The sequence below is a fragment of the Pinus tabuliformis genome, chromosome 8, assembly GCF_031772625.1.
Source record: "Pinus tabuliformis cultivar Carrire ecotype Pingquan chromosome 8, CPIR1, whole genome shotgun sequence".
Taxonomy (NCBI): Eukaryota; Viridiplantae; Streptophyta; class Pinopsida; order Pinales; family Pinaceae; genus Pinus; species Pinus tabuliformis.
In genome coordinates, this window is record NC_142294.1 from 1,116,660,671 (window position 1) to 1,116,680,076 (window position 19,406).

The following is a 19,406-nucleotide window of genomic DNA, read 5'->3' on the forward strand; positions in this document are numbered from 1 at the left end:
ATGAAGAAATGGATGATGAGAAGAAGGTTAAGTTCATTGTAACTAGGTTAAAGGGTCATCCGGCTCTCTAGTGGGATGGTGTACAGACAGAAAGAAGGAGAAAAAACAAGTAGAAAATTAAAAGTTGGGACAAGATGGTGGAAAAACTCAAAGGTAATTTTTTTCCAAAGGATTACTAGCTTACCTTGTTCAAGAGTATGAAAAACCTTAGGTAGAGAGCTATGACAGTCATAGAGTATACAAAAGAATTCTACAAAGTGAATATAATGGTAGGATATATAGTCTATAAAAAAAGACAAGAAGGTATATACTTAGGCTTAGATTGGACATACAAGAAAAAAGTAGTGTACTCTCACTTAGGACCAAAGAGGAGGCATATCATTTGGTTTGAAGGTTGGAGAGAGACTTGCAAGGAAGCAAGTTGGCAGAGGTAAAGGTGTTGCTAGAGGAAGAGGACAAAAAACAAGCAAAGGGAGATCTACTGCACCAAGAGATGGAGCTAGTAGCTCAAGTCCACAATGAAATCAAAATGGAGAATCCAAAGGTCTTATATCCTTTTCTAGAGGACAAACAAGAGGCATAAGAAAGATTCATTGCTACAAGTGTGGCAAGCTTGAAAATATGGTGTATGATTGTCTAGAGAAGAAATAAATGGGCCAAAGGAACATTGTAGTTACTCTAGTAGAGGAGGTGGAAGCAGAGGTGGAGGAAGTTGAAAATGTGCGAGAGACAGGAGAGGCCTTGATGCTAAAAAAGGTGTTTATTACACAAGAGAAAGAATTTGTTGAGCCAGCTCAAACGAGAGCCTTATTCTGAACTATTTGCAAAGTTAAAGGAAATATTTGTAAGATGGCGATTGACAATTGAAGTACTGATGACCTGGCATCAATAGAGGTTGTGGAAAAGTTGAAGTTTAAGAATCAAAAGCATCCAATGCCCTATAAGTTTTCCTAGTTGCATAAAGGACATCAAATTTTGGTGAATGAGTAGTGTGAGATAGAGCTACAAGGATAAAATTTTGGGTGATTTGATGTCGATGGACATGTGTCATATTTTTCTAGGTACGTCATAGAAATTTGACAGAGGAGTTGTACATGATGGAAATAAAAACACCTATAATTTCTATAAGGATGGCATCAATCACACTTTGGTTCCATTACAAGAAGAAGGGACTTCTGAATCCGGTAATCCTAAATCTTTGCTAATGAGAAGGAAAGAGTTTTTACAACCATTGAAAACAAAAGAGGTAAATTTTTATATTGTTTGCAATCTTAGAGTAGTTCTTACTTCCACCACTATGTTTGATTTTCCTTTAGAGATTCAAGAGTTATTGGAGGAACAACATGAAATTGTTGTGGATGATTTTCCAAGTAAACTACCACTAATAAAGAGTATCAGTCATCATATTGATCTAATACCAGGAGAAAGTTTTCCCAACAAAGTTGCTTACTGTCTGACACCTAGAGAGAATTAAGAAGTTAGGAAGAAAGTGTAGGAGTTTTTAGATAAAGGGTTGATCTGAGAAAGTCTTCGTCCATGTGAAGTGACTACATTATTGAGCCCAAAGAAGGATGTTGGATGGCGCATGTGTACATATTCCAGATCTTGAATAAGATCAAAATTAGGTATCATTTTCCTTTTCCATGTATTGATGATTTGTTGGATTGTCTAAGTGGTGGCAGCTGGTTTTCAGAAATTGATTTGAAAAGTGGATACCATCATATTAGAATCAGAGAGGGAGATGAGTGGAAGATTGCATTTAAAGCGAATGAAGGATTGTATGAATGGATGGTTACGCCATTTGGATTATCCAATGCACCTAATACATTCATGAGGTTGATGAGTGAGTTACTGAAAGATTTCATAGGGAGATTTGTAATTGTTTACCTAGATGACATCTTAGTTTACAGTCAGTCAGAGGAAGACCTGTGACATTTAAGGTATGTCTTGGAAAGATTCCAACAGGAAAATTTGTTTATAAATTTGAAGAAACGTTCCTTTTTGAAGCCATAACTTGTATATTTAGGATATTTAATTTCCAGAGAAGGGTTGAAGATAGATCCAGGAAAGCTAAAGGATATTGTTGAATGGTCCTCTCCCAGAAATACTTTTAAAGTCAAAAGTTTTCATGGTTTGGCAAGTTTTTATAGGAAATTCATCAAGAATTTTAGAAAAATGAGTGCACCTATTATTGAGACAATTAAGAAGAATCAAAATCCATTTCAGTGGACAAATGAAGATGAAAAAGAATTCAATATTGACGAAGAATATTACAAAACAATTGGAACTTGCATTGCCTGATTTTAATAATCCTTCCAGGTAAAAAGTGATGCTAGTGGAGAAGCTATAGGAGCAATACTTAGCCAGGAAGATCACCCTATTTCTTAGTATAGTGAGAAATTGAATGATGCCAAGAAGAGGTATACAACATATGATAATAAATTTGAGATGCAGTCTTCCAACCTCTTAAAAGATGGAGACATTATTTACTATCCAAAGAATTTATTATTTATACTAATAATCACGCCTTGCAGTTTATTATGAAGAAACCTAAATTAAATAAAAGACATCAAATGGGTTGAATATTAGAAAAGTTTCACATTTTTCTTAAGAATATATGTGGGCAATCTAACAAAATTGTTGATGCTTTAAGCAGACAAACTATTGTTTCAGGAGAGCCAAATTCATGTACTTGGATATGATTTTTATGAAATAATTATATGGAATAGATCCAACTTTGAAAGGGGCCTTTGAAGCTTACAAAAATACAGCTACTGAGAATCAAAGTCCATGGCTTGAATACATAATCCAAGATGGGTTTCTATTAAAAAATAATCAGCTATGCATTCCTAATTGTTCCATGAGAGAGAAGATGATCAAGTAAAAACAAAATAGTGGTATTGGAGGACACTTTGGCAAAGATAAAACATATGAGCTTCTCGGATGACACTATTATTGGCCTAAGTCAAGAGATGGTGTGCAGAAGTTCACAAAGAAGTGCACAATTTGTCAATATGCCAAAGGGAGAAGCCAAAATATGGGATTGTATACTCCATTTCCAATTACAAAAATACCATGGGATTCCATTAGCATGAATTTTGTTTTGGGTTTACCGAAGATGCAAAAAGGTAATGATTCTATCTTTGTGGTGGTAGATAGATTTTCAAAGATGGCTAATTTTATTCCCTGTGTTAAAACTAGTGATATTAGCCACATTTCTAATATATTCTTTAAAGAAGTAGTAATAATCCATGGAATTCACAAAAGTATTGTCTCAGATCGAGACACTAGATTCTTGGGGTATTTCTGGAGAACATTGTGGAAGAAATTTGGCACAGAGTTGCAGTTCATCTCAGTGAATCACCCACAAACTGATGGTTAGACTCAAGTAGTGAACACGAGTTTAGGAAAACATTATATGCAGTTTGATTGGAGATCATCCCAAATAATGGGATCAATTTTTAGCACAGTTTGAATATGCGACAGAGGTACTAGACAAAGCCCTTTCCAGATTGTATATGGAATAAATCCAAGAGGAGTGCATGAGCTCAGAAATCTAGGAAGTACAAAGGAAAAAAGTGTAGTAGGAGAGGAATTTTCCATAACTATGCAAGGAATTCATGACCAGGTAAAGAAGAAACTACATGAAAGTAGTGTGAAATATAAAATCAAAGTTGATCTCAATAAAAAGGAGAAGAACTTTGAAGTGGGAGATTTGGTACTTGCGCATTTGAGGAAGGAAATATTTCCAAATGGTGAGTACAACAAGTTAAAATTTAAGAATATTGGACCTTGCAGGATCTTAATGATACTCTCTATTAATGCTTATGAACTTGAACTACCATATGGAGTTTTAATTTCACTAATATTTAATGTAGCATATTTATACAAATATGAGCTTGAGACTGAACAACCAACAAGTGATGATCAGAAGCAAAAATCAATATAGTAGGAGAATTAGTTGCTAGCAACTAAACCTTTAGAGCCTGAAAGGATTTTGGACAAGAGATTGATAAGGAAAACTAAGGACAAAGAGTATTTTGAATACTTGGTAAAGTGGAAGAACCTTCCAATTTCATATGCAACTTGGATGACTGCCACACTCATACAGAAAGTGGCAAATATGTTGAAGAACTCATGGACAGGAGTCCATGAAATCTTTTTTCCTTGGGAGCATGATGCAGGGGCATTTGTAATTCTCATTGACCGAGAGGTAAATAACATTTACCAGAGGATTTGGTTCCTTAATGAGTGGTTTGTTAGGACAGGTGTTGTTTGAAATTGCCATGTAATTTTTTTAATTTAGGGAGATTGTTAAATAATTGTTATAGTTGTTTAATTTTTCCCTGAAAAGGTCTTTTGATCCTATATTTATGGATCTATACCAAACCGTAATTAAATATTTATATTCCTTGAATTTTTGTAAAAAATGGGTTTGTGTGTGTAGTGGCGAGAGGCCCAAAATTCTATTCTAAACCATTCCTTCTACAATCTCATGATTATTACACAGTCTAGTTATAACAATACCATATTTTATTGATAGGAATAAGAAGCCATATAATGTATGTATGCATCACATGTTGGAGTGGTTGTAGGAGGGAAAAGAAGGAAGAGGAGTTGCCCAAGAGAGTGGTGTCAAAGCACACAAAGGCAAGAAAACAAAGAAGCTGAGCCTTGTAAATAACACCAAAATACTTCAGTTTTTTTCATTCCCCACAAGGATCCATTATTAGGTAACACAAAATTAAAAAAAAAGTGTTAATTGATAGAATCTACCTACTGGTTGTTACCCCAACGACTTTGTTAAAGTGTCAATTTGAACGAACCAAGTTATTGTGAGTGGATGGGTCTCACCCGGAAGTTTCCACCCAACTAATCTACACAATTTCCCTTTCTATTATGTTGGGTTATATAAATTGGCCTGAAAGTTTCATCTATGGACCTCGTCCGAAGGCCTCCACTTGAAAACTCTTCATGAGTGCCTTTTTCATGGTGTTGGGTTATATATAAAGTGACCTAGAGGTATCAACTTTGGGCCCCACCTAAAGGGCTTACCCTAGGGACTCTATGTGAGAACATTTCTTATTTATTCCAATTATGTATAGAGTGGCCTGCAGAGTGAAGGGAGATTAAGTGGATCCCGCCCAGAGGGATTAACCTAGCTATCCTTGCAAGTGCTCTTTCTCATAGCATCATGCTCTTTGATTTGGGCTCACGTGTTATCGATTGTGCATCGATTACAATGAAGTGAGTGTTGAGATCGTAGAAGCTGAGTTTGAAGGCAAAGGGGAATGAGAGTGTAATAGAGTGGCATGGTGTCATGTAGGCCTATCCTAAGGCATAAGGAGGACTACGGAGGTCTTGCTACAAAACTCAATTATTAAATGAGGTTTAGGCCTTACTCACATAGAGTTGGTCATCCTTGCGACTATGAATAGTTCTACCTATGTAATTTCTAAAAGGGATTTAAATCTTGAAGTTGGTCAAGGGAGCGTCGATTCTGAGAATAAAATTTGTGATAAATGGTAAAGAGGGACCAATTCCAAGTAGAGCTAATTTAGATTTGCATCACACAACATAGTCATTTCTACAGAGGCTACAAGATTTTTTACTTCGTTTGCTCCACTCTCTGGAAAAATGGAACTATTTCACCCATCACTGAGAGTACTTCCCAGTAGTTTATACATACCTTTGATACAAACTCTCCTTTGCAATACCATTTCCTTTTGAACCACCTAGCATGTATCCTTTTTAAACACTATTCTTAGACCTACGTCATTTATCTTGGTTATAGAAATCAAATTTCTAGCTAATTGGAATGTGTAGAATACTAGGGAGTGTTCTAATCCTTTCACCCATGATATTCAACTTGAATTTTCCTCATCCTATGATTCTGGCTATTGATTCATCTCCTAAGTAAACATCACCACCATAATTCCTTTCATACTCACATTACCACTCCTTGTGGGGAGATATATGAAAGGATTCACTTGAGTAAACAAACTATGCCTCATGGTCTATGTGTGTACTTGAAGAATCCAAGTACACATCCCCTCCTTCATATGAGGTGGTTTTTTCCTCTGCAGAAGAAGCAACATCAAATATCCTCCCTTTCTTAGAAATTTTTTATCTTCAATATTTCTTGTAATGCTATTCTTTTCAACATCTCCAACATACCTTTATGAACTTTCTTGAAGATTTAGATCTTCTTCTAGATTTAGATCTCCCACTTGACAATTTATTTTTATTTATATTCTAGGAGTATCCTCTTATAGGAAAGGAATCTCTGTTTTACATTTCCATGTTTTTCCATCCCATCTCCTTTAATAACAAGGAGGAGACTATTTCATCAAACTTTAAAGTAGTTGTGTTTTTATCTATGGAAATAACCAGACTATCCCAAGAGTGCAGTAAAGAACATAACAATTTGACGCACATATCATCATCTAAAATATTAATTTCAATAGATAATATCTAACTTACCATAGTATTGAAATTACACTGTATGAAATTACCTGCATATGGATTCTATAAAGACAGAAAATAGAGAATGGCGAGAATATAAAACAAATACACAGAGATTTCCCCTGGATCCCAAAACTGGGACTACTAGATTGATTTTTCATTATATTCCTTTCAATGTTACAACACATATATATACATGTTGAAGCATTCATAAACCCCAATCCATTAACCCTGAATTAGAACATAATCATAGTTCCCTTGATTGGATCTACAAAATACCATGGGAAAAAAACCATCATGCCCAAAACCATGTGCGAAACCCATGCACAAAACCATAGGTAGGTTTGCCCACCTAATATAAGGTCCAAAAAAACATTCTTGGGGTGCTGCTCTGGACCTCATAGAGGGGGGCTACCACACCTCTCAAACCCCCAACAAGGGGGGATACCACCCCCCTGTTGTGCCCGACACAACGAAGGGGGGACTCCCGACCCCCCTCTAACCCCCGCTTCACGCGTGAGGCCAGTCGTGGAAAGAATATAACACACACCCAACATTCAATTTTTTTTCATCTAGTCTCCATCCTTCTCCCTGAGGTTCTACAACTTCTTCCATAGGAACGATTTGTTCACAAGGAACTTAGATTGATACAAAGACCCTAACATATTTGACAAAACATTCACTATAGCTACCCCTGAAACATTTATTAATATTAAATTTGAGAGACACGAATGTATTTTTCTCTTTTCTTTTCGATCTAACTTGGTCCTCTTTACTTGATCTCTTTTAATTTCCATGCCCAAAATGAAATTTACAACACCCAGATCCTTCACTTCAAATTTAGAGGACTATTGATTTTTTTACATCTTAAATGATTTCCTTGTCATTTCCAATTAACAACATATCATATACATACATGAACAAAGAAATAAGATTATCACCAACTAATTTAAATTATACATAATGATCCACTTTTCTCCTTGTGAAGCCAATTCCATATATATATAAAATTTTTTATACCACATCCTTGGTGATTTCTACAACCCGTACAAGGAAATTTTCAACCTGTATACCTACTCTTTCCTACCCTTCACTGTTAAAATGTAGCAATAAAAGTCTTCATTTAACTTGTGCCTTATTCAAATGGAGAAGTTTGATTTCCACATCAACAGAATGACTTGGATTGTATTTAGCTAGAGTGACATGGCTTTGTCTCCTAGTTAAGACTGTAAATTCAATTTATAGGTTAGAAGTAGAGTTGTGCATGGGTTGATTGCTAAAATTTAGCAATCTAGTGGATTTATTTTTAGTTAAACTAAGTTAAGTGAGCTCTAGTCTTTAGTGGAGTTAGTAGGAGTTCATTTGAGTAGTTATAACAATTGTTAACTCATTGATCTCTCAGTTAACTGGTCAATTTACTACAAATAAACCCAGTCATGCATGGAATTTGAATTTCCTAGTTGTAGTGGAGGAAAAGTTACCTTTTAATTATCAATTGTATACTAGTTGAGTGTACAATGTATTTGGTCAAAGCAGGTCAGTGAGCAGGAGATCAGAATGGCAGTGTAGGGTGTGTTTCGGGATTGATGCAAGACATTGTAATTGATCCATATTCTCATATGAAGTAATGCAAAGCAACGGAGGGGTTTTTCCCAGTTGGGTTCCCATGTAAAATCATTATGTTCCTTATGTTTTGATAGTTTCATGTTATTTCACATATTTCTATCATGTGTTTTCCTTTCCATAGAATAGTAGAAGAAATTTTTGTCTCTTGATTTCAGTTTGATTTCATTAGCAGTAGAAAATTTATTGCAATTTCTACAAGGTATCAGAGCACGAAAGGCTACACAGAAACCTTGTTCTAGATCTTCTTTCAGAGAAATTTTGATTTGCAGAGTTTTTTGGTGCAGATGCTCTTCACTGTAGGAAAAATGTCTTTCAATGAATTGAGGCTTGAGTATGAATTGGAGGGCACCTCAAATTTTTGTGCTTGGAAAATTAGGATGGAAGTTTCCTGGGATGACAATGGAGTATGGGAATATACACCAAATGATATTTTGAAACCAACAACATCAGATGCACAAGCACTTTCTCAGTGGAAGAAAGACACAAAAAAATCTAGGAGGATTATTCTTGAGGGTGTTATAGGTCATGTGGTTCCAAATTTTCATGGAAAGGAGGCACCTTTTTCAATGTTGAAAACTCTCACAGATCTCTTCTAGAGTAGCATTGATGCCAAGAAATTGGCATTGAGAGATAAAATCAGGAGCATTCGAATGAAGAAAAATGAAACTATTCCACAATACCTATCTAGATTCACTCAAGTTCGAGATGAGTTTGGAGGAGTAGGAGAAAATGTGCCATCATCCAAAATTGTGAGCTTAACACTCCTTGGCCTTCCGAAATCCTGGCATAGCAACCAGGATTCAGTTAATGGAAGAGACAAACTACCAAATTAGGAGAGACTTAGAGCTGATTTTGCATAGGAGGAGATCACAAGAAACACTAGATGGTGATCCAGACCTGAGGAGGAAGAAAACATTGCCTTGGTGGGCAAGGGAAAGAAATCCCAAGGAAAGCTAGAATCCATCCAGAACTAGGGCAAGAAGAAGGACTTCAACAAAATTAAATATTTTCACTACCATGAATATGGGCACTATGCAACCAAGTGTCTACACAAGAAATCCGAGAAGAATCCTGCAAGAGGAGCAGGAGGTGATGCTCTTGCATCACAATTCGAATTGGATTTCACCCCCATTGCATGCATGACAAGTAACAAAAGAAACCAGTGTATGGTACTTGGACTCTGGAGCCTCATTTCATATGAAAGGATCTAAGGAGTTCTTCAACATCTTGGAGGATAAGGACTTAAAATTACACATAGAACTCATAGATGATGGGTGGTATAGTACCAAAGGGATTGGTACTATCACCTTTAAGAGGGATTCAGGCTCCCATCTTCACTTGAAAAAAGTAACGTATGTGCCTGTGCTAAAGAAAATTTTTATTTTTGTAGCAATATTGGAGGATAGAGGTTATGATGTGGTGCTTAGTAAGGGGAAAGGTTATTTGAAGGATGTTGATATTGGGCAAATAAAACAAATTGGTGTTAAAGTGAAAAATATCTACAAGATAGAGGTGGATGCATGCATTTCATTTAGAAGCAATGAAAAACATGTTTAGAGTCAAGATGTTGGAGAACTCTGGCATAGGCGCACGGGTTACCTACACCATGGAGCTTTGAAAATCATGTAGCAGATCACCACAAGACTTCCAAAATGCACCCTTTATCAACATATTTTTTGCAAGGGATGCACTCTTAGGAAATATGTCAAAGACCCCTTCCAGGTTTGATATAGTGGAGCCAGAGCCAACTTGGAGGAAGTCCACTTAGATGTGTGTAGGCCATTTTCTACATTCACAGTTGCAAAACAAGGGGATTATGTAATTTTCATAGATGACTTTTCCCACAAGTGTTGGATCTATTTTATGAAGAGGAAAGATGAAGTGTTTGAAAAATTTGTTGAATTCAAAGAATTAGTTGAAAATGAGATTGGTTCGAAAGTTAAATCCCTAGGAAGTGATAATGGAGGAGAATTTTTGTCTAATGCTTTCAAATATTTTTGTGCCAAGGAAGGCATTAGAAGAGAAACTATTACACCCCGCAACCCACAACAAAATGGGGTGGTAGAGAGGAAAAGCAAAAGCATTATAGGGATTGCAAGAGTGATGTTTCATGATCAAGGATTTCCACTCTATCTGTGGGAACTGTAGAAATTCCCACTGTAGATCACCTGGTAATGCAATGTACTAAAGCAAAACACTTGATCTACTTCAACAAACAATTTAGTAGAAGCTTAATTGAACATAAGCAACATCAAGCATGAACAGATATAACTAAGAATGAGAAGTAATCAACCATAACACAAAAGATATATCACTGGGGAAAGCACCATCCTAAAACCCCAACTCTGTGTTATCATACAAGTGGAAATATTGTTCAAGTTACAAAAAGAACCAGCTCTCAAGCTGTCATGCTCTCTCTGTAATCAAACAATACAACTCACAGACTCAATAGACATAGAATATATCTTCCTCAACCCCTCCAAGCATCCTATTTCCTTGTGCAGTTTTGATTGGGGTCCAATGATATCACATGTGTGAATTGGCCTTATCACACTCATTGTAACCTTAGGTCCAACTGTGCAATCCATAAGGAATAATATTCCTTCTGCATGCAAGGAATATTCACCAAGGAATATCCTAGCAACTGATAGTACATTGTCCCTCCATCTGATCTCAACTGGGTCTCTGACTGAACTGACATGCATGAGTTATCCATGAGTGAATCTTCAGTTATCTGAATTATACTAGCTACATGCATGAAAGCATTAACTAACTGAACTCTCATTAATTTAACAAATTGTCAAATTAATCTAACTGGACTTGACTAAGTTAAAATAAGTCAACTGATTACCCGGATGTGGGTGACACAGGTGTCATTAATGGTTCTCATGCCAACTGTTAATGGTGAGTACTGCATGCTGCAGAGCAGTGGGGCTCCCCAGAACTTCACCTTAAGTAAAGCGGATAGACAGCATTTCGACGGAGATGGCGGTATCTGGGCATTTATGGTTTGCTCTGTTCGAAGCATGGCAAGGATTGTTATATTCAACACATCCTGGCTCTTCCCTCTCATGGTGCGTATTCATTCTTCTTGCTCTGAATTCTGGTATTCAAAGGTTCCAGGAGGCGAGAGGGTCTCCGTTTACAGAGGCACGCTTCGCAGGTTTCAGGCTCGTTTCAGGGGTAAGCGGCTATCTCATCCTTCTCAAACCCTCTCAGTGTGTATTTCCTGTTCTCTGGCTCAAGCATTCGGTCTTTCAATTGCCCTCTTTGCTTGTTCTGTTGATTTTGTGGCCATCCATACGCTCCTCAATATGGTCCGCCAAGGTGGCAGGAAGCGACCCAGAGGGCACCATGGTGATGGCTCTCGGCCTACAGCCAGCAGCTCTGAGAACCCTGAACATTCACCCGCCAATCTCCCTCCCTCTCAGGCGAATGTGCAACCCCCTAGCCCTGCTCGTAGGCCAATCCCGAATAGTGCTTTTCAAACCACCCATTTTAAATTCCAAAGCAACCTCAACAGACCTCTGATTTCTGCCCATATCACCATCATTCTCTCGGAAGAAGAAAACCAGATCCATCCTCTGGCCTGTATCGCTCTGGAGCCCTCTCAGAGCAGCGAGCAGCAGTTGACAGTGGGAAGCCAGGAGAAAGATCTGGTTGACAACCCAAGAATCATTCTGCCCCATGTAGAAAATCTCCCTGCTGTTGGGGGTGGAATTCTGAATGAAACTAATCACCCAATGTCGATCCTAGAGGACGATAAGGCCGACAATGAAGCTCTGTGTTTGGTTGGCGACTGTCCAGCAGAAGAGAAGACTCCTGGCAGGGACAAGGAAGCCTAAGGCCACGTGGCTCAGTTTTGTTTCATTTTTCTTTTTGGTTGTCAAGTAGATGATTGCTTCCAGGTTTCATTGAACACAGACATGCCTCAATTCCATCAGCTTGACGATTTTGATCATTTCCAGGGCAGTGGCAACATTTTTACAGAGAGACTCGCTATGGATACTCGCTTCCGTGTTCTAATGCACAGTCTTCTTATCTACTGGTCCTTCTTTGATATGTTCTTCTGTCATGAAGTTTTTTGTAGCACATATGCCCAGAATCCTTCCAATCTGGGGTGAACATGCTGTGTAGAGAGCCCTCATGAATCTTCTGAGGCCTCGATTACTTGTAAAATTATTTTTATTTTAAGTTAATAGATATTAGTCTTTGCTGAGAAAAAAAAAAAAAAAGTCAACTAATTACAACTCAATATTACAACTCATCCTTATCTCTTTAACTGAAGGTTAAATTCCTCAATCAAAGGAGAAACTGTTGCATGTCCTCACATAGACTTCAAGTTTGATTTTCCTTAACTAATTAACTCAAGATGAATTAATTAATTAATTTTCAAACCGGTGTTGATATCAAATTCGAATTTTACTTCCTATGTTTAGTCTAGGGCTGACTAAAATAAGAAGGGATCCCGAAATGCTATTTTTAGCACTTTCACTTTTCACCCATTGTTGCTAACATCTCCAATGGTTGAACTGCTATTTATAGCTCGACTATTTATAGTAGTGCTATTTTTAGCATTTCTTGTTCCAAATCTCAACGCTCCCTCTCAAAAAGAAAGGGATTATTAGCAACCCTGATCCTGTCTTTGTGGAACTTGAACTTGCATTTTGACAATGCCTTTGTCAAAATATCTACATCCCACTCCTCCGTTGAAACATACTGCAACATCATGATCCTCTTGACCACAAAATACCGTAGATGATGGTAACGGATATCTATATGCTTGGGCCTGTCACGAAACACTGGATTCTCAAAGAGTTTTATGCAACTCTGTTTATCACAGTATATCACCGTAGGATCCATCATCTGACCAAACAATCCCACTAGAATCTTCCACATCCAAATGGCCTCACATGCTGCTTGACTCACAACCATGTATTCAACCTCTGCTGAGCTAAGTGCACCTGATCTCTGTTTCCTGCTATACCAAGAAACTATAGCTGAACCAAGGTTGAAGATTCCTCCAGAAGTGCTCTTCCGGTCTGATTGACTAGTAGCCCAATCCGCATCTGTGAAGCCTTGCAGCTTCACTCCCTCTGTCTGTCTGTACCATAATCTGTATTATGTAGTGCCTCTGAGATATCTCAGCACATGCTTCGCTGCCTTCCAAAACAACTTGGTAGGTTTAACCATAGCTTGACTCAGCCAGTTCACCGCAAAGCATAAGTCAGGTCATGTGTTCACCAGATACATAAGTGAACCCACTAGCTGCCGATAAACAGTAGTAGCTACTACCTCACCTAAAGTAGCATCCTCTTTCCTCTAGTTCCCAGCTAGAGGAGTCTGCATGGGCTTGCACTTCTCCATGTGAAAGCACCTAAGTATCTCATTGGCATACTTGCCTTGAGACACAAATACTTCCCCATATTTCTACCACACTTCCATGCCTAGAAAGTAGTGCACGAGGCCCATGTCCTTCATCTCGAACTCTCTTGCAAGGTCCTCCTTGCAAGATTTGATCAACTGGTCATCACCTGTCAAAATTAGATCATCAACATAAAGTACAATAATCAATGGCTTACCTTCTACCATGATGTGGTAAAGATTCACATCTGCTTCACTCTTGGTGAAGCCCAACCTGGTGAAATAGTTGTCGATCCTGGTATACCAAGCACAAGGTGCTTGCTTCAGCCCATACAGTGCTTGCTTGAGTCGGTAGACATGCAACTCACGATCGAAGTTCTCAAATCCTTCGGGCTGCTCAATGTATACCTCTTCCTCAATATTCCCATTGAGGAACATAGTCTTTGCATCCATTTGATGGATATTCCAACCCATCTGAGCTGATAGAGCTAGCATCAATCTGATAGATGAGTACCTTGATAAGGGAGCAAAGGTCTCATTGTAGTCGATCCCCTCAACCTGTGAGAAACCTTGGGAAACAAACCTTGCCTTGTGTTTCTCAACACTGCCATCAGCTGCCTGCTTTACCTTGTAAAGACATCGGGAACTAACCACTGATTTGTGCACAAGTCTAGGGACAACATCCCACACACTGTTTCACGTGATAAATTCATATTCTTCTACCATTGCATCATCCCAGACTGGTTGTTGCACTGCCTTCTGAAAAGAAGAAGGTTTGGTCGCTACACACTCCCCAACTAGGGCCATGTAGCCAGTGTATCTCTCGGGAGATCTCCTCTGTTTGCGCTGAGAGGATGGCTGCCCCACATTCTCTCTCGCATCCTGCATCAATCTATCAGCTTCCCACAAGCATTTCCACCTGTCTCTGGAAGACTCTCTAGGAGTGGTGGTCTCCACTACTGGATCCTCTGCATGTGGTTTATCCACATCATTAGGAGGCTCCTCCTCCTTTGGAACTAAAAGTTCCTCATTGACTTGCAACTTGAGTTCCCTCTCAAGTGACACTCACATGGCTCTTTTCTCATCGAACTTTAGATACCTGCACACTACGGTCCTCTGAATGGCAGGCAGAAACACATGATAGTTGTGGGGTGTATCTGTTAGGATATTCCGACACATAGGAAATAGTTAAGTACAACTTGGTCTAGTGTAGAGTTAGGTATAGAGTTAGGTGAAGTGTGTTTCTTTACCGTTGTACATTTTGTAACTTACAATCCGACGGTCACGATATGTAGTGATCCGACGGTTCATTCTCTCCTCGGTATTACCGACACTTGATCCGTGGCTTCACACCCGATTGGTCCATGAATTCTATTTAAAGCGCATGGAGGGTCATTTGTAGGGTAATCCGTGCATGAGAGAAACATATGTAAATTTTCATTCTTTTATTAATAAATTGCCTGAAGTGGCCGCGTTGGCTCAAGCCATGGACTGTTTCCCTTTTTGAGGGTTTTAACCACGTCAAAATACTGGTGTATTGATCTGCGATCTGGTTGTGAGCAGTGTCCTTTTGGTGTTCTGTCTGAGGAACTTACCCTGTAAATTCCTACATGGTATCAGAGCTATTTGAGGGCCGTGTCCGTTGGTGATCCAAATCTGAAGCCGGTAGAACTGCATCCGACTGCCGTTTCCTAGATCTGTTGTTTCTGACTGCTTTCGGGCCGAGAAGACTACTCTGTTGTGTTCAGAGCATCTGTTCTAGTGAGGAACCCCTTTCGTTTCACATGAAAAGGTTTCTGGTAGCCCTAGCTGCGTCATTTTTAAGATCTGGAGGTATACAGTGTTTATTTGCAGTTTACTGTTATTTTCTCTCTGTTTATTTCGGTTTCGGTTTATTTAGCCTTTTTATTACCGGATCTATACCTTTCATTTTTGCATATGCTCTTTGCCCTGCGCCTTAGGGTGATCTCGGAAAATCAAAAACATTGAGAAAAATATTTAGTTTCCGGCCAAAGCTAACTTTGAGCCGCAAGGTTCATTTTTGAAAATATTTAGTTTTTCGGCTAAAGCTAACTTCGAGCCATAAGGTTCGTTTTCTTTGCATGTCCGTGTTGGGTTTTGTGTTTTGTGTTTTGTAGGGAAAAAGAGCTTTCTCAAGGCAAGCACGCAACCCAAAGCACCCCCCCCCCTCCCTCGCTCCCTCTCTCTCTCTCTCTCTCTCTCTCTCTCTCTCTCTCTCTCTCTCTCTTTCTCAAATTTTTTGTATAGATCAATTGGTTCAAAGCTATTTTAAGAGAGTAGAGGTCTTGGGTTCAATTCTCCATTTTGTGGGGGCGGACTTTTTCATTTCCGCACATTTCCGCATTTCGTCGGCAACTTCAACAACGTTTTTTCAAAAAGCCATAACTTCTTCATCCGGAAGCCGTTTTCAGAGCCGTTTTTTTTAAACCTGCCTAATTTTTCGAGATCTATCCATTGGAACACTTATTTTCAGCATCTTTAGCTTCAGTTTCCATTGAAATGGAAAGTCAATACCAAGTTACCCTTGACAGCACCAACTACTTCCAATGGTTGGCTTACATTGAGGGATTTACTTAGAAGTAAAGGTCTCTTTAGAATATCCTCAGGCCAAGAAAAGAAACCGAAGGATGAAGATAAGGCTGCTAAATGGGAAAATAGGCAAGATCAAGCACGTGGACTGATAGGGATGTCTATTTCTCCAGATCTTAGATTCCATATTGCAGAAATCGATTCTCCTGATGAAGCAATGAAACAAATCAATAAAGTTTTTGGCATTAAAAATGAAATTAGAGCCCATCAACTTGAAAATGATTTGCTTACATTGGACCCTAATAATTTTTCTTGCATTGAAGATTTCTTGTCCAAGTTCAAGACCCTTAGATATCTTTTGGAAGGTGTTAAAGTTAAGAAAGAAGATATTAATCTTATCTATTCCATTCTTACAAAGTTGGGACCAGCCTACTCTGTGTTTGTTTCCACCTTCCATTCTACAAGAGAAGCCTTCATTTCTCAAGGAACAGACTACAAGTCCCCTTCCTTTGACTCTTTTTGTGATTCTTTAATAAGAGAAAAAGAAAAACTCTTACACCTTGGTCTTCTTAATCTTGGAAACTCTTCCAAGAAAGCGTTAGCCGCCCAGCAGCAACCAAATTCAAAGAATCCCAAGAAGTCATATCCTAAAAAGAATGGTCCTAAACCAAACAAGGGTCCTAAGCAATTTCAGCCCCAAAATGAAAAATCATTTCAACAAAATGATAAGACAAATAAAAACAAAGGGAAGAAGACTGATAGACATTGCAATTTTTGTAATCGAGATGGCCACTTAGAATCAAAATGCTTTAAGAAGATGGAAGCCTTGGAAGCAGCAATGAAGAAGCATAACATCCATTTGGGGCAATCTTCAACTTCAACTTCATCTTCAGGAATGGCACTTTCTGCATGTGGTTTTCAAGCATCTCGATCTAGCTATGCATTAAATGTATCTTCTTCTTCTCATTCTCATGAGTGGCTCATTGATTCTGGAGCTTCTTATCACATGGCCAAAAACAAAGCCATGTTTTCTTCTTTAAATGATTGTAACACCAAAAATATATATGTTGGTGATGATAGATCTCTTAATGTTGTAGGGACTGGAACTGTTCATCTAGACAATGGTCAGTTTAATGATGTATTATGTGTTCCAACCTTATCCTGCAACCTTCTATCTGTATATCAGATAACTCATTCAGGTGAAGGTAAAATCATTGAATCTTCACCTCATGATGTTGTAATCAAGGACTTAAGAGATCCTAAACAGATTTTGGCTACTGGCATTGCTGATGATTCCACAAGGTTGTATAAGTTTCACAACTTTGGGTCATCAAATCTTCCCTCAGTATTTGTTGCTCATAACGATGAAGTGAGCAAACTTTGGCATGAGCGATTTGGTCACTTAAACTATCGCTCCCTTCAGCATCTATGTAAAGAAAATATGGTGACAGGTCTTACTATGGTATCTTGTAGAGATGGTGTTTGTTCCGGATGTGTACTCGGAAAACATCATCGGGACAGTTTTGAAAAACGTGCCTCTTGGCACGCCTCAGCCCCTTTACAGCTTGTGCATAGTGATTTATGTGGTCCACTTCCAGTTGTTTCATTCTCTGGCTGCAAGTATTTCTTAACTTTCATTGATGATTTCTCCAGACGCACTTGGGTATACTTCTTAAAACTCAAGAGTGAAGTATTTACCACTTTTTTGGCCTTCAAGGCCTTTGTTGAAAAACAATCTGGACATCAAATTCTTAAGTTAAGATCTGATAATGGCGGAGAATATGTTAAAAACACATTCATAAACTATTGCACTGAGAATGGAATTCAAATGCAACATACTGTTCCATATACTCCACAACAAAATGGTGTAGCTGAAAGGAAGAATCACACCTTAAAGGAAATGGCTACTTGTATGCTACAATCTAAAGGACTTGGTCTTAGTTTTTGGGCAGAAGAAATTAACTGTGCAAATTACATAATAAATCGCACTCCTGTTAAGGCTTTAAATAATATCACTCCAGAAGAAGCATGGAGCTCAATCAAACCAGATGTAAGTCACTTTTGTGTTTTTGGAAGTGAAGTGTGGGCCCATATTCCAGATGAAAAGCATAAAGCTTTAGAACCTAAGAGTGAAAAATGTACTTTTGTTGGATATTCTGAAGATGTCAAAGGCTATAGACTTATTCCATTTAAGTCCAAAAATGTTATCATTAGAAGAGATGTAAAATTTGATGAAAATATATCGGCCTGCGAGCCTAGTCCGGCGGTTGTGCCACCTCTCCCTATCTCTTCTACTTTTGAAAACATTTCTTCTTCAGATGATGAAAGTGAGCATGAAAATCCTCCCCCACCATCTCAGGATCCTCCTTCAGCTCCTGAGCTTCCAAAATGGGTTCGTGCTACTCGAGATGCAGCAGGTGATCTTGCCGGTGATCCTACAGATCAACGACGTACACGTTCTCAGTTCGAGAGAGCCTCTTCTTTACTGGCTCAAGCTCCAGTAAATTATGATCCTGACACCTTTGCAGAGGCTTCAGGCCATCCAGATTGGGAAGCAGCTATGAATGAAGAATATCATTCATTATTGGCAAATGATACATGGGATCTTGTTCCTCTACCAAAGGGACGAAAACTTGTCAAATGCAAATGGGTTTACAGAACCAAGTATGGACCAGATGGGAAAGTTGATAAACATAAAGCTCGTCTTGTTGCTAAAGGTTTTTCACAGGTTGAAGGCATTGACTACACCGAAACCTTCTCCCCTGTTGCCAAAATGAACTCTATCCGCCTTGTTCTTTCCCTTGCTGCCTCTTTCAAATGGGAAGTCCATCAGATGGATGTTAAATCTGCCTTCTTGCATGGGGACTTGCATGAAGAAATCTATATGGAACAACCCATTGGCTTCATACAAACAGACTCCAGCCTTGTATGTCGACTTAAGAAATCCCTTTATGGTCTCAAGCAAGCTCCTCGGGCTTGGTATGCCAAAATGGATAGCTTTCTTTTAGAATCTGGCTTTTCTAGGTGTCATTCTGACAATACTGTCTACACCAAGAAAGTGGGCAACTCTCTTATCATCCTTGTTCTTTATGTTGATGATCTTATCCTTATTGGTAGTGATCCCAACCTTATAAACCATGTGAAGTCTAGCCTTAAAAGGAAATTTGAAATGACAGACTTAGGACACTTACACTATTTTCTCGGTCTTCAAGTCTTGCAATCCAAGGAGGGTATTTCCCTTTCCCAGTCCAAGTATGCTTGTGATATTCTACATCATTTTCACATGGAAGACTGTAAGCCAGTCCCTTCTCCCTTTCAGTCTGGAGTCAAACTTTTAGTCACTTGTACTTCTCTTGAAGTTGATGCTACATTATACCGTCAACTTGTAGGAAAACTCTTGT